This window comes from Megascapheus bottae, unplaced genomic scaffold (assembly GCF_031878675.1).
Source record: "Megascapheus bottae isolate mThoBot1 unplaced genomic scaffold, mThoBot2.hap1 HAP1_SCAFFOLD_149, whole genome shotgun sequence".
NCBI lineage: Eukaryota > Metazoa > Chordata > Mammalia > Rodentia > Geomyidae > Megascapheus > Megascapheus bottae.
In genome coordinates, this window is record NW_028327826.1 from 373,077 (window position 1) to 390,134 (window position 17,058).

At 42.4% G+C, this 17,058-nt stretch overlaps 1 long non-coding RNA gene across 1 annotated transcript in view; it reads right to left on the bottom strand.

The window, feature by feature from the left end:
- LOC150039097 (uncharacterized) overlaps positions 1–15,811 on the bottom strand; it is a 28,624-nt gene extending 12,813 nt beyond the window's left edge. Inside the window, exon 1 of the long non-coding RNA XR_016534537.1 lies at positions 15,781–15,811. This is a non-coding gene — a long non-coding RNA (uncharacterized LOC150039097). The remainder of the gene's footprint in view (positions 1–15,780) is intronic.
- Positions 15,812–17,058: the final 1,247 nt, after the last annotated feature.

The window sequence follows — 17,058 nt, forward strand, 5'->3', positions numbered from 1 at the left end:
AAAACCCCTTTTTGATCTCTTAAAAGGAGATACCAACCCTACATCCTTGCGCGAATTAAATCCTGACGCCAGGAGGGCCATCCAAATTGTAGAAAAGGCAATTTCCCAGCAACAAGTGACCTATTGTGACTATTCTAAACCATGGGGAGTTTACATTTTAGCTACTTCTCACTCCCCAACTGCTGTATTGTGACAGGATGGCCCACTTTTATGGCTTTATCTACCATCAACACCCGGCAAAGTGCTGACCCCCTACTATGAATTGGTAGCTAATCTGATACATATGTGCCGAGTGGATTCCCGTAAATATTTAGGTCAGGAACCTCATTTTATCTGTGTCCCATATAATCTACAACAACAAGATTGGCTATTCGCCCATTGCGATTCTTGGGCCATTGCTTGGGCCTATTATACGAGGAAAATTTTGCATCACTACCCGTCTAACAAACTTCTCCAATTTGCTGCGTGTCATACATTTCTATTTCCTTCCATAGTACAGGCCTCGCCTTTATCTTCTGCTGCTTTGGTATTTACAGATGGATCCTCTAATGGAACGGCTGCTTTGACCATTAATGGGAAAACTCAATCTTGGGTTACGGGTTTTTCCTCCGCCCAAGAGGTGGAATTAGAGGCTGTTTTACAAGCACTCGTCCTGTTACAAGACGAGCCCTTTAACTTATACTCAGACAGTCAATATGTAATTCGTGCTCTTCAAGTCATAGAAACTGTTCCCTTTATTGGAACTGCTAACTCCAATATTCAGACCCAATTTCGCCAAGTACAAACTTTGCTTTGTTCTCGCAACCACCCCTGTTTTTTGGCTTTGTTCGAGCTCACACTAATCTTCCTGGCCCTTTAAGTGAGGGCAATGCGGTTACTGACTCCGCCACCAGAGTTTACTTAACTCAGGTTGAACTTGCTAAGCAGTCACATGCCATCCATCATCAAAACAGTCGAGCCTGGCGCTGACAGTTTAAATTATCTAGAGAAACAGCATGACAAATAGTTAAGACTTGCTCCAACTGTGTCCCTTTTTCACCAGCCCCCCATTTAGGCATAAATCCACGAGGACTGCTTTCTAATCACATTTGGCAGATGGATGTCACACATGTTCCATCATTTGGCCGATTAAAATATGTTCATGTTACTGTAGATACTTATTCTAATTTTATCTTGGCCACCCCCCTTGCTGGGGAAGCCACTAAACATTGTATCTCTCACTGCATTCGATGCTTTGCTGAGATGGGGATTCCCTCGCAAATAAAAACAGAGAATGGCCCTGGCTATGCAAGCCGAGCATTTCAATCCTTCTGCCATTCCTATAATATCACTCATATTACAGGCATTCCTTACAATCCTCAAGGTCAAGGCACCATGGAGAGAGCTAATGGATTATTAAAACATCAAATTGCTAAAATACAGAAAGGAGAGTCATATCCTGCTACCCCTGTGAATATACTTAATCATGCCTTATTTGTTTTAAATTTTTTGAATTTGGATTCAAATAATTTATCTGCTGCTCAAGGATTCTGGGATAAAAGTTCGCAGCGTCCTTTTGCCTTAGTAAAGTGGAAGGATCCCCTAACTGGTGCTTGGCATGGACCCGATCCTGTTCTAACCTGGGGTCGAGGGCATGTATGTGTTTTTTCACAAGGAGAAAATGACGCCCGCTGGCTGCCTGAACGCTGCGTTCGGATCGTGGAGAGTGACAGTGGCCATCCAAGCAGCGACTCACTGGGCCTACACCCCCAACCCTCCAGTGGTGCATCCTGCGACATGGGAAGGACCTGAGTTATTTGTGCATGTCAATCGGGACTGCTACTGATCCACTTGTTCCACACATTCATATGAGCTGTGTTTCTCCTCCTTTTACTATTATGTAGGGACCTTTTAACATATTTATTGACTCTACACAATTTAACATGTGACATTATTTTGTCTTTACCAGCCCTCTTCTTAATAACCTTTTTTGTAAAAGATGCCCAGGTGAAAAGCAAAGGCCTCCAGAGGTAAGTAGAAGTCGGCCGACCCCCTTGTATGTCTGCGTTTTATTTTATTTTATTTTATTTTATTTTTGTTTGTTTGTTTGAAAAGGTGCACTGTGGGCCTAAAACAGAGGCCTGGGTGGTCAAGGGACGCCTTGACCCCCCCTCCCCTTCTGAGTTTCTTGTCGATAACAAGGCATACCTGAGAGTCCCACCAGCAAGACATGTCTAAATCTAAAAATAACTGTTTGGTGAAAACATTCATTTGAGCTCATGTTTTTTGTGTTAAGTGTATCTGATTGAGTCCAATTTTCTTGTTATATGTCAATGTCTGATTATTTAAAAGTCTCCGTTTCTCTGTCTTGTTCGTGTTACATATTTTTTCTTGTCCAGTTTTATCTTTAAAATTGGTACCATTTCTAAGTATGGGATCCTTATGGTTTTTCTGTGCGTACTCAAGCACACATCCTTGTTATTTATTTGAACATTTCTGGGCCTAGCATCGCCGCTCCCCCATGTCTGCAGTTGTGACAAGCCCTGGAAAAATAAATTCCAACAAAGTTGCCTTGCAAAAAGTTTTGTTTTGAACCTGGTTCTCACCTGTAAGAGTAAAATTGGCAAAACTCTCTTGACACAAACTTCCGGAAAATGAACGGCCGATATTAATTTTGCGCGCTTTATGGTCTTTGAGTATGAATGTGTGTGAATGAGTGAGTGAACATGTTCAAGGTTAAATTGTCAGCATGCTGTATAAAACAATGGTTGAGCTCATTTGAAACAAAGGCAATTGGGTAAATCTAAGTCTAAACTTCAAGAAAATTATTATGCTTGAATGTTTCCTATGTCTTAAAAGTATTATTGCATTGTTTTAAAGAAAAACTGGTAAAAAGTATTTTTCTAAAGATCCTGAAATCTGCATTTTAAAAAAATCTGGTATTGCAATACATACAGCTGTTTACATTGTAAACATTGTATCCTGTTCAGCACAGAGGTGTTAGGGAATTTGGGATTTATTACTTTAAGTTAAAGTTTGGGAACATGTATTAAAGATTTAAATGTAAAATTGTTCATTAACGTCAGAAATTTTGCCTGTCCTTTCTTGCAAACTGACACTAGAAATCTGATGGTAAAATGTGGATAATGTGATTAGTATTTTAAAGGAATGTTTAAAGGTTTATCTCCATGCTATTGGGTGTATTTTAAAAAAAGGAGAGGAAACTAAGTCCAGACTTAGACTTTTGGTGCACTGATGTCTATAGTTCTTGAATTAGGGAAAAACTGTTATTTGAGTTTAAACTGTTGTTGGAGTTCTAGACAGTAATCTAAACTGCAAAAGAGCCCTTTTTTCTAAAAGGCAAGAGGAGTGCCTTGAGCCTTAGGGGGCCTGAAGGCAGAAGGAGTTCTTTGTGCCCTTAAAGGTTTTTCAATTGCAAATAAAGGCTAAGGTGTTAATTGTTTAAGCCAGCATCAGTAAAAGTTATTAAGAACATTGGAAATGGGTTTCTAAACAATATTTGAAAGTGAAGTTGTCTTAAATGTTTAAAGAAAGAGAAAAAAGGAAAATTAGGACTACCAAAGTAATTGCTTAATTGCTATTTCAGCTTGCTCTTGTAAGTTACCTTATAGCAACTTCCAGCTAGCCCATGGAGAAGGACAGCAATCCTTATTCAGATGTAACTTTGGCTTTTACCAGGTTCTAGGTAAGCTCATGCTTAGAGACTATTTCTGTGTTGACCACCTTGTTGCTTTAATTGGGAGTAACGTGGCCTTTTGTAAGACTCATTGATCTGAAAGCCACAGCTTTGAGCCTGCCCGGGCAAAGCAAAATCCCTGTGAGACTATGGTGTCTAATCTGCCAGCAGGATGCTAGGACAGAGTTGTTTTGGAGCTTGAAGTGGCAGAGTGCTAGCTCTGAGCTGAAAAGCTGGGGGGAAGCACTCAAGCACCAAGCTCGGGACTCATAGTGGTAGGGTGCTAGCCTTGAGCTGGAGAGCTGAGAGACAGTACCCAGGCCCCGAGTTCAAGTACAGCAACCAACAAAGTGAAATGCCAATGGCATGTTTATCCCTGTGTGGAGAGACACTACTGGGACATGAAAGCCTCTGCTTGGATGGCAGAGATGGTGTCAGATCTTAGTCACTTGTGCTTGGCCAATCAAATTAATCAGAGCCGGGAGGTCATAGAATAGTTTGTAAGCATGCCTTACTAATGCCCGTGCCTTTCATAACTGGGCAGGAACTTGTCAATCTTCTGTGATAGCGGGTAGTTTAAAGTCCTAATTGAGTAAAATTTTTATTTTTTATTTTTGACACCAGCCACAAATTCAGGAAAAGTTTGTGGATCTGAGGCTTGTGTCTCTATTAATCTGTTTAGATCTGACAACTGAAGCATTGTTAAGGTTGCAGAAATTTAGTTCCCCAGACAATCAAGAAAAAGCCTTTTCAAATGGGTGCTAGGTAGGCTGCGCTGTTGTGGCCAAGGATGGTTTGTGCAGTTGTTGAATGTCAAGTATGATCTCTAGTTTGGAGTAGATTGTTGTTCCTGGTGTCTAATCCTTGCAACCCCTTGATAAAACAGGCTGGGCTTCTTAAGGTCCCTGGTCAAGCGCGGAGACGGCGCCCATGAGTCAGCTTGAAGAAGTCACGGAAGTTGAATCTCCGCCCATCAAATCCCCGTTGGACCAAGGGACCTAAGTCATTTTTAGAAAATGTGACAGGATAAATTAGGGGTATAGAAAAGAGCAAAAATTGCACTTGTGTTTCTTTTAAAATAAAAAACGGGGGACATGTTGGGAGCCAGAGTGGAATCAAACTGTACCTTGACTTGCATCAGACGATGGCTTTATTGTCTTATTGCTTTCTGGCCCTATTCTATGTAAATGACCTGAGAATTACCATATGAATGTAACACCTGGAGGTTCCCTGGGTCAGGAGGAGGGAAGAAGGGGGAGTGGAAAATAAACGCGGCAGTCTCGGCAGTCTTTGCCTGGACTGCGGACATCCCGGACCCGGTGTGTCTGTCTCTCTTCTTTTTCTTCCTAGTCCTTGTCCCCTATTTCAGGAACCACAATCTGCGAACCCTGGTTTGCTGCCGGTTGGCCCCGGCACAATTCAACAGGCCTATTTCAAGCTCTGAAATAGAAATGGAAATTAGACAACTTCCACTTAAAAAGAGCCCAAGGCCAGATGGATTCACAGCTGAATTCTATAAGGTCTTCAAAGCAGAGCTCACACCAATACTCCTTAAGCTCTTCAACGAAATTGAAAATGAAGGTTCTTTACCAAACTCATTCTGTGGAGCCAGTATATCACTCAGCCCCAAACCAGACAGAGATTCATCAAACAAAGAGAACTATAGACTCATTTCTTTGATGATCATCGATGCAAAACTTCTCAACAAAATACTGGCCAACCGTCTACAACAACTCATCAAAAAAATTATACACTATGATCAAACTAGATTCAACACAGGGAGGCAAAGCTGGTTCAACATACACAAATCAATTAATATAATTCAACATATCAACAGGAACAAGGACAAAAATCACATGATTGTCTCAATAGATGCGGAAAAGGCATTTTACAAGATCCAAAACCCCTTTATGTTAAAAGATGTGGAGAAACTAGGAATCCATGGAACATTTCTCAATGTAATAAAGGCTGTGTATGAGAAACCCACTGCCAGTATTAAACTTAATGGTAAAAATCTAAGGCCATTCCCTCTAAAATCAGGAACGAGACAAGGATGCCCACTCTCTCCACTCCTTTTTAACATAGTACTAGAATTCCTAGGCAGTGCAATAAGGCAAGAAGCAAGCATAAAGGGGATCCAAGTAGGGAAAGAGGAAATAAAACTATCCCTCTTTGCAGATGACATGATTCTGTATTTAAAGTATCCTATAGACTCTACTCCCAAGCTCCTTGAGGTGATTCAAAGCTTTGGAAGGGTAGCAGGCCATAAAATCAACCCTCACAAATCAACTGCCCCCCTTTACGCCAACAGTGAGAGGAATGAGGCAATAATCAGGAAAGAAACTCCTTTCACAATAGCCTCAAAGATAATAAAGTACCTAGGAATTAGCTTAACGAAGAATGTAAAGGACCTTTTTGATGAAAACTTTAAAACCCTAAAAAAGGAAATTAAAGCAGAACTAAGGAAATAGAAAAACCTCCCATGCTCCTGGATTGGAAGAACCAACATTGTGAAAATGACAATCTTGCCAAGGGCTCTCTACAAATTCAATGCAATACCCATCAACATCCCAATGTCATTCTTTAAAGAAATAGAAGAGGCAATTCAAAATTTCATATGGAATAATAAAAGACCCCGTATAGCAAAAACACTTCTTAGCAGAAAGAACAGCGCTGGAGGAATTTCAATTCCAAACTTTAGACTCTATTACAGAGCTATAATTCTCAAAACAGCTTGGTACTGGCACAAGAACAGGCCTGAAGTCCAATGGAATAGAACTGCGGACCCCGACATTAAACCACAGACCTATGGCCACCTAATCTTTGACAAGGGAGCCAAAAAAATAGAATGGAAGAAAGATAGCCTCTTCAACAAGTTGTGCTGGCAGAACTGGTTAAGCACCTGCAGAAAACTAAAGTTGGATCCTTCTTTGTCACCTTGCACTAGAATTAACTCCAAATGGATTAAAGACCTGGAGGTAAAAGCTGACACACTGAAAAGTTTACAGGAATGATTAGGAGATACACTAGGCCTCCTTGGAACAGGTCGAAACTTTCTTAATAAGGACCAAGAATCACAACAAATCAGAGAAAGGCTGGATAAGTGGGACTGCATTAAACTGCAGAGCTTTTGTATGGCAACGGATATAGCTAGTAAACTAATCAGGAAGCCTACAGAGTGGGAGAAGATCTTCACCAACCAAACAACGGACAAAGGCCTCATATCTAAAATATATCAACAACTCAAAAAATTGAATCACTCCAAAACTAACCTCCAAAGTAACACCCATCCCAGTAAAAAATGGGCCAAAGACTTAAAGAGAGTCTTCTCTGAAAAAGAACCAAAACTGGCCTATAGACACATGAAGAAATGCTCCACATCTCTTGTCATAAAAGAAATGCAAATCAAAACAACTCTAAGATTCCACCTCACTCCAGTTAGAATGGCCAGGATCAGGAAAAGGAATGACAACAGATGCTGGAGGGGGTGTGGCCAGGAGGGATCACTACTACACTGTTGGTGGGAGTGCAAACTCGTTCAACCACTATGGAAAGCCGTGTGGCAGTGCCTCAAAAAGCTAAACATAGAACTCCCCTATGACACAGCAATTCCACTACTGGGCATTTACCCAACAATCCAGAAACAAGGGCATACTAAACCCACTAGCACAGCCATGTTCATTGCAGCACTATTCACCATAGCAAAGATATGGAACCAACCCAGATATTCCTCAGTTGATGAGTGGATCAACAAGTTGTGGTATTTGTACACAATGGAATTCTATGCTGCTGTCAGAAAGAATGACATCGCCCCATTTGTTAGGAAATGGAAAGACTTAGAACAAATCATACTAAGTGAAGTAAGCCAGACTCAAAGGAACTTAGGCTTAGTGGATTCCCTCATTCGTCATAATCAGTATAAACCTTGGGCTCTACTAGCAGAGATTTGCAATAGAGCAAAAGGCCATATATAAGGCCATATAATGTGAAGCTAATTGAAAGGACCTCAAGGATATTGAAAAAAAAGCCACATAATGAATGATTGTTGTCCTTAATGTACTATGTTCAACCACTATGGAAAGCAGTGTGGCAGTGCCTCAAAAGGCTAAACATAGAACTCCCCTATGATCCAGCAATTCCACTACTTGGCATTTACCCAACTGTCAGAGACCAAGGAGTTAAACGGAACAAAGCAAAGACCGTCTAGCCTTGAGCAAATCGCATCTGGTTGAGTCATCTGCACAAAATACTTCTCGGAATAACCGCAGGTTGTTGCTTGGGTTAGCACAATGGCCAAAAGAACAGCCTGACCCACCCCTAACCTTGAGATTTCCCGTTCTTGTTATCACAAAAACTCTCCATCCCCCCCTCTATACTCCCTTCCTTACACTCAGGGTATATAAACCCTGCTTTACTTTTAATAAATGAGACCTTGACGCAACTCAGATTGTCTCTGTCTTTCTTTATGCACCTGGTCTCCTTCCTCTCTTTCCCCCATTGGTTTTCTTCTTTTAGGAGGTGCCTCCTCGGCCTCATGAATAGCTGAACCCGCGGGACGGGGGAAGTGGCGCCCTACGTGGGGCTCGAAGCACGGTGACCTACCGGATGGCGTGGAGAGCAGGGGACCCCGATTATATTAAGGTAGAGACGCCCACACCGCATCGCTCGTGCACCGTGGGAGATTCTTGAGGTAAGTTCTGCCGTCCCATCAACCAAGGGGAAAGCGTTATCAAAAGAGGTTTTATTTATAAAAGAAATGAAAGGATCACTTAGGGAGAGAGGAATAAAAGTTAAAAAGAAAGATTTGGTAAAATTCTTTTGTTTTGTTGGAGAAAAGTGTCCGTGGTTGGTCTTGCACGGACCAGACATCCATCCCCTTACCTGGAATAAGGTAGGAAAAAATATCAATGATTTACTCCGTCAGGGAGAGGAAATCCCCGAGGCCTTCTTTAGCTTCTATGGGGTTATTAGAGATATTTTAAAGGAAGCAGAGGAGGGAGGTGACAGTGCTCGCTTACTAGCTTTAACAGAGGATTACCTAACGGAGTCACGTTGCCCGTCTCGCAAAAGCGAAAGTGATAATGAAAAACCTCTGGTCACTGGCCTTCGGCCTGGCTCGCGCACTCCCTCTGTGATTGATGAGCCTGTGCCCTCAGGACGCCGCTTGGCGCCACCTTTAATCCCCGAAAAAGAGGAACAAGTCCAACCCCCTTTAGAAGACAGCATCAAGAACACTACTAAAAAGAAAAATATGTCACTAAAACCTTATAAAAATATTTATCCTATTATTCCTAAGACTTCTCCTGATAATGGCAGGCTCAACCCCCCCTCTGAGGTGGAGCTAGAGGAGGAGGCAGCTCATTATGAGGAAGAAAGATATGGCCCTTTTCCTCTTCCCCAAGTTTCTGCAGCTACACAGACTCCAGAGATAAGGGCCCTTCACTGGCCCACCCCTCCCCCCTATCCAGACACCTCTCTCCCGTCAGCCCCACCACAGGAAATGGTGAGATCATTTTCTGTTCCTCCGGAGGTGCAAGGACTCCTTAAATCCAAAGACTCTCTCTTGAAACAAGTGACAGAATTAAAAAACGTGCTTCATTTAAAAAGAGAGTTAAGGGACCTCACTTTGCAAATTCATGATTTACAAATGGATCTTGTTGGGGAAGCCATGACTACCCCCCATGCCTCGGGTAACAAGCCCGCTAAAACACCCTCGGCCTCAAAGAGCCGCAATAATAGACTCAGATCCGGGGCGCAAACTGTTTCCCTCTCCTTCCCCGTAATTACTCGCTCTAACACTCAACCTCGGGAACAAGAGGGGGAGGGAGGAGAAGCGGGAGAGGAGGAGGCGGACACCACCAGAAGGCAGGAGGAGGGACAAAACCTAGATTCCTCTGCCTCCGAGGAGGAAGGGGGTGATCAGGAGGAGGCAAGGAGAGATTCTCAAATTACATATAGGAGATTGACGTTTAAACAAATTAAAGAACTATATTCGGCTGTTAAGAATTATGGAATTAACGCCCCTTTTACTTTAACAGTACTGGAGGGCCTCGGGGGTGAGGGACATTTATTGCCTCTTGAGTGGCACAAGATTGTACAGTCTGTTTTAACCAGGAGTCAATATCTAACCTGGAAAGCTGAATTTATAGATAAGGCAGAAAATCAAGCCATTACCAATAAAAAAAAACATACACAAATGGCTTCATGGTCTTCTGATAAAATTTCAGGGAGGGGCAAATTTGCCTCGGAGGAAAAACAAGAAAAAGTCCCTGCAGGAATATTAACCCAGACTGCTCAGGCTGCCCTGGCCGCCTGGAGAGCAGTGCCTGCTGCAGGAGCGGTTACTACCTCTCTTTCCAGGGTAGTACAAGGCAATAATGCACCATATTCTCAATTCGTTGCCAGACTGTTAGAAGTAGCTGAAAGAATATTAGGTGAGGTAGATACAGATGATATTATAGTTAGACAGTTGGCCATAGAAAATGCTAATGCAGCCTGTAAAGCTGCTTTAAGAGGCAAAACAAAGACCCTAGATTTAAATGGTATGATTAAAATTTGCAATGATGTGGATTCCTTTGAACATAAAATGTCTAAATCTATTAATTTGGCCATTGGAGCCATACTCCAAAACCAGACTCCACCTTCAGGAAAACTAGGACGAATATCTAGCCCTAAAAACTGTTTTAAATGTGGACAAATTGGACATTTTGCTAGAGAATGCCCTGGAACTATTAAACAACCCAACGTTCCTGGGACGATTCCCCTCCCCCTTCCCCCTGGCCTTTGTCCTAAATGCAGAAGAGGCCCTCACTGGGCTAGAGAGTGCCGGTCCAAGACCGATATAAATGGCCAGCCTTTATCTGCGGTCTCGGGAAACGGGCTATGGGCCCCAGTAGGGGGCCCTACCTACCCACCACGACAACCAATAACCCCTCCCGCCCAAAATCTGCCTCTGATGCAAACATTCCTGACTCAGACTTGTTCCGAGCCACTGCAGGCAGCGCAGGACTGGACCTCTGTTCCTCCACCACCAGAATTATAACTCCAGAGGAAGGAACAGTTGTTATAAACTCTGGAAGGTTCGGGCCTCCCCCGCCAGGAATGTTTTTTCTTATTATAGGCCGAGATTCAAACTCACTGCAAGGACTCTCTGTCATTCCCTCGGTGGTTGAAACCGATTATTCAGGCGAATTAAAAATTTTAGTTCATGCCTCTCAAGGCCCTCTTGCCATATCGGCAGGCCAACGCATTGCACAAGCCCTCCCTCTGCCCGTAACAGGACAGTTCCCATATAAGCATCCCCAGCGTGGCAATTCTACCCCAGGATCAACAGATATATTTTGGGTACATCAATTGACAGAATCTCGACCAACTTTAAAACTTTTTTTGGAAGGAAAACAATTCCTGGGTCTTTTAGATACAGGGGCCGATGCTACTGTCATTGCAAAACAACATTGGCCTATCTCTTGGCCTCTGGAACCCACCTCTACCCATTTAAAAGGTATTGGGCAGACTCAAAATACACTCCAGAGTTATAAAATATTAACATGGACAGACCCAGAGGGAAACATTGGGACAGTTAAACCTTTTGTGGTGGATGGACTCCCTGTAAATCTATGGGGGAGAGATATAATGACCCAAATGGGAGTTATCATGTTCAGTCCTAATGAGACTGTGACTAACATGATGCTCAAGTCTGGATATTTGCCAGGAAAAGGGCTGGGAAAGCATGAGCAAGGAATTAGTCACCCAATTATACCCACCCCTAAATGGGATAGAAAAGGTCTTGGGACCGACCTTTTTTCCTAAAGACCACTGCTCCCCCTGCACTCCAAGCCGATAAAATAACTTGGAAATCTGACAATCCGGTTTGGATAGACCAGTGGTCCATGCCTCAAGAAAAGGTTCAGGCTGCTCTTCAGTTGGTGCAGGAACAATTAGAGCAGGGACATCTTGAACCTTCTACCTCTCCCTGGAATACTCCCATATTTGTTATAAAAAAGAAAAATGGGAGTTGGAGGTTACTGCAGGATCTAAGGGAAATTAATAAAACCATGGCACCCATGGGAGCCCTACAACCTGGACTGCCCTCTCCCACAGCTATCCCTAAAGGATTTTTTAAAATTGTAATAGATATAAAAAACTGTTTTTTCTCCATTCCCCTCGATCCTGGAGATTGTAAAAGATTTGCCTGTTTCATACCCATGATAAACCATAAAGGCCCTAATCCCCGCTTTCAATGGCGAGTGTTGCCATAGGGTATGGCTAATTCTCCCACTCTTTGTCAAAAATTTGTGGCTCAATCCATAGACCCAATTCGTGTGCAATACCCTCATATATATATTATACATTATATGGATGACCTATTAATTGCTGCCAAACTAGAACTGGAGGCACATCAAGTGACTCAAAAAATAGTTATTGCTTTACAAGACAGAGGACTTTTTATCTCCCCAGAAAAAATTCTAACATACTATCCCTTCTTGTTCCTGGGTTTTCAATTAGAACCCTCTTTAATATATGCTCAAAAAATTCAAATCAAAAGGAATAAGCTAAATTGTCTAAATGATTTCCAAAAACTCCTTGGAGACATTAATTGGCTACGTCCTCACCTTAAATTAACAACAGGAGATCTCAAACCCCTGTTTAATATTCTACAGGGAGATTCTGACCCTTCCTCCCCCAGAAAACTTACGCCCGAAGCTGAAAAAGCCCTAATAAAGTTAGAGGAGGCCATTACACAACAAAATATAGGTTACTTCAACCCCTCCTTGACCCTTTATTTAATCATTTTTGCCACAGAATTTACACCCACCGGTTTATTGTGGCAAAAAACCGTGCCCCTGTTATGGATTCATGCCTCCGCCTCTCAGTCCAAGGTACTCCCCTCCTACCCCTTTTTGGTCTCCCAACTTATTTTTCTGGGGCTCAAGACTTCTGTCAGATATTTTGGCAAGGATCCTGATATCATAATCACCCCTTACTCTAAGGAACAAATTAATTGGTTACAACAAAGACAAGATGATTGGGCTGTTTTATGCACTGGGTTCCAGGGTAGCTTTGATACTCACATGCCCAGCGACAGACTTATTCAATTCCTTAATATCACTCCTTTCGTTTTTCTAAAAAATACCTTGATAAAGCCCATCCCCAATACTTTGAGCATCTTTATTGATGGTTCAAAAAATGGAAAAGCTTCATATGTTATTAATAATGTTTCCCACTTTGTAAATACTTCCTTTAAATCTGCTCAGTTAGTAGAATTATTTGCTGCGCTTTGTGTTTTTCGGTTGTTAAAGACCCAACCTTTTAATCTGTTTTCAGATAGCCATTATGTTGTTAGAGCTTTACAAGTTTTAGAAATGGTTCCGGTTATTCAGCCTACTACACCTGCTTTTCAATTATTTTTTGAATTGCAAAAACTTATTAGACAACGTTCGTACCCTTTCTTTGTAGGACATATTCGTGCTCATTCTGGCCTACCTGGGCCACTAACCCGGGGCAATGAATTAGCTGACTTGGCAACCCAAATAGTTACCTTATCTCAAACAGTTAATCCGGTGACCCTTGCACAAGAGGCCCATGCTGTTCACCACCTTAATGCTCATACCCTGCGCTTAAAATTTAAAATTACTAGAGAACAGGCAAGACAAATTGTTAAAAACTGCAAAAATTGCCTAACCCTGCTCCCTGAACCGCATGTAGGTGTAAACCCTAGAGGGCTCATACCTGGACAACTTTGGCAGATGGATGTTACTCATGTCCCCTCCTTTGGAAGGTTAAAATATGTACATGTTACCATTGATACCTTTAGTGGATTTATTTGTGCCTCTGCTCATTTAGGGGAGGCCACAAAAGATGTTATAAACCATCTCCTATATGTTTTTTCTGTCATGGGACAACCCCAAGCTATAAAGACGGACAATGGGCCCGGATATACCAGTCAAAAGTTCAAACAATTTTGCTCCCAAATGAGCATAAAACATATTACTGGAATCCCCTACAACCCCCAAGGACAAGGAATAGTGGAAAGGGCTCATCAGACTTTAAAAAAATACCCTCATTAAACTTGCCTCACAAGAAACATTATATTCCCTTAAAGGAAACTATAAGACTTTGCTATTACATGCTCTCTTTGTTTTAAACTTTTTAACCCTTGACGCTAATGGCAAATCTGCTGCAGAACGCCTTTGGCATCCCACCACACAAACAGACTACGCCCAGGCCCTATGGAAAGACCCACTGACGGGAATATGGAACGGCCCTGACCCAGTTATTATCTGGGGAAAAGGATCAGCTTGCATTTATAATTCTAAAGAAGGGGGAGCTAGATGGTTGCCTGAAAGATTAATAAAACCATATAATAAACAATAGAGCCATATAATTAATTCAAGGGTGGCGCCTGAGAACAAAAATATTTTTCTTTTACAGGTCAACAACCATGATGATGAGGCCTTCCCCGTCATCACTCCGCATGATGCTATTGACAGTGATGCTCTCTGGCAGAAGTTGTCCTCCAAAATCGACGAGGATTAGACTTACTTTTTCTACAGCAAGGAGGCTTATGCGCGGTTTTAAAGGAAAAATGCTGCGTATATGTAGATAGAACAGGACTTGTTAAGGATAGCTTAGAAAAAATTACAGCTAGCCTAGAAAAGCGAAAAAGAGAAAGGGAAAAACAAGAATCTTGGTATCAAAATTGGTTCTCCACATCTCCCTGGCTATCAACTCTTTTACCCTCCCTCTTGGGCCCCCTTGTGGGACTTCTCCTCCTAATTTCTTTTGGCCCTTGGGCTTTTCAATGCCTTACGCGATTTATAAAAAATGAAATTGATTATGCCTTTTCCAAAAACTAAATCTCGGTGCATTATCATCGCTTAGAGGCTCAGGATGACCCTGTAGGGTCCGAAACAAGCACTCCCGAAAGAGGGCTCCAGTTTCATACACTTCTTGGCTGATAAACCCCAAGCGGCTAGAGAGCATCCAAAGATGGGATTATTATGGAGCTTACCCTGGGTGGCACAACATACAGAGGCCGTCGAGGCCGGCTCAACAAGGAATGTTGCCAGGAGTAAGGGTCCCTCCATATAGCCTAAGACAGGGTGTTCTCTCCACCTATAGAGACCTTGTTCTTTAAAGGAAAGGGGGAATTGTCAGAGACCAAGGAGTTAAACGGAACAAAGTAAAGACCCTCTAGCCTTGAGCAAATCGCATCTGGTTGAGTTATCTGCACAAAATACTTCTCGGAATAACCGCAGGTTGTTGCTTGGGTTAGCACAATGGCCAAAAGAACAGCCTGACCCGCCCCTAACCTTGAGATTTCCTGTTCTTGTTATCACAAAAACTCTCCATCCCCCCCTCTATACTCCCTTCCTTACACTCAGGGTATATAAACCCTGCTTTACTTTTAATAAATGAGACCTTGACGCAACTCAGATTGTCTCTGTCTTTCTTTATGCACCTGGTCTCCTTCCTCTCTTTCCCCCATTGGTTTTCTTCTTTTAGGAGGTGCCTCCTCGGGCCTCATGAACAGCTGAACCCGCGGGACGGGGGCCCAACAATCCAGAAACAAGGGCATACTAAACCCACTAGCACAACAATGTTCATTGCAGCACTATTCACCATAGCAAAGATATGGAACCAACCCAGATGTCCCTCAGTTGATGAGTGGATCAACAAGTTGTGGTATTTGTACACAATGGAATTCTATGCTGTATTTGGATATTTGAAATTTGATAGGGAAGGGGGGAAAACCAAGACGGGTGGGGGGTGTGGGGTTGGAGGGAAATGGGTACCAAGACATGTGAAAGGGTATCAATGTATGTGAATTAATGCACCTTCTATCTGGCAAATATCATGTAACCCTTTTACTAATTACAATAAAAAAATTTTTTAAAAAAGAAAGTTGTAGTGTGTGGGGAGGATGATGGGGTCAAATACATTTCTTCTTAGAAATATACGTCATCTGTTTGCCCTGGATTTTCCTGGCCTTCTTCTTAGAGAAAGGCCTGTTATACTGGATTTGTGGCTTGGCAATGATCTAGCATGTACATCTTCGAGTAAGACATCCACAACTTCCATGCCTGAGACTCGAGTTACCTGACCTTTGGCAACAGCACAGCAACATCTTTCTTCATCCTGAGCCACAGGCCAAGTGAGCTGGCTTGAGTTGGTTGTTAGTTAGAGTGGCTTGGTTACCAGGGTTCCATATTCTGTTCCATTGTGAGGGAGGCAGGGTCACCTTTCAGGGCCCAATGACCAAAGATCCTTGCTCACAGAAGACCTCACCAAAGACATACTGGAGGCTGAATCTCTCCTCCAATCTCACAATATACATGTGGATGTAGTAAACAGCACACCTTATTTGTCCAATCCCAATGTCTTCCACTAGGCCCAACTACCAGTCTGGTCTCAGGCTCAAGGAGCCTTTCTTAGGTAAGATCCAAACTTAAGGGTCAATATTTCCCTCATCCTTAACAAAACATTTGCTTCACAGTGCCTTCTCTGCCTGCATTTTGCCCCTTGTCGAATTTTTTTTTGTTTTTGCTAGTCTTGGGACTTGACCTCAGAGTGTGAACACTGTTCTTGGGCTTTCTTTAGGCTTTTGCTGTCCCACTGAGCCAGAGCACCACTTGCAGCGTTTTCTATGTATGTGGTAATGAGGAATCAAACCTGAGTCTTTTTGCGTGGTAGGCAAGGACTCTACCATTAGGTCAAACACACAGGGCATCTTGCACATATTTTTGACGTCAATCTACTAGGATATTATTAGGTTTCTGTATCCTAATCAATTTTTTCCTGATGATTAGCTTTGCTGTCATGTGTAAAGAATGCAAGAGGGAAAAACACAGAAGAATTAGGGAAATTAAAAAAAAGCATTACACACATAGATAAGTGTTCATTCTTTGTAGGAGAAAGGATATTTTGATATGATGATGATGAGTTTATAATTACTATGTCAGGCTTGAGAGTTTGGCATAGTGGTAGAGTCCGTGCCTAGCATCCATGAAGATCTGGGTTTGATTGCTCAGTATCACATAGATAGAAAATCTAGATGTGGCACTGTGGCCCAAGTGGCAGAGGGCTAGACTTGAGAAAACCCGAGGACAGTACTCAGGCCCTGAATTCAAGCCCCAAGACTGGCAGAAAGATAAAAGAAAATAAAAATGCTTTTTACGAGCTAATTCACTCACAACATTTGCTTCTGAAATCTTCGCTTCTGCATCTTGTGAAATACCCCTTTCCCTCAACATAGACAAGAAAAACAGATCCATCCCATGGTCCAGTGTGAGGCCACTGGTTGGGCTAAGAGCTAGTCGTGCAGCAACACATAAGTTTTATTCTAATACTTTCCAAACTTTGTACTCAAATATGCTACCTAC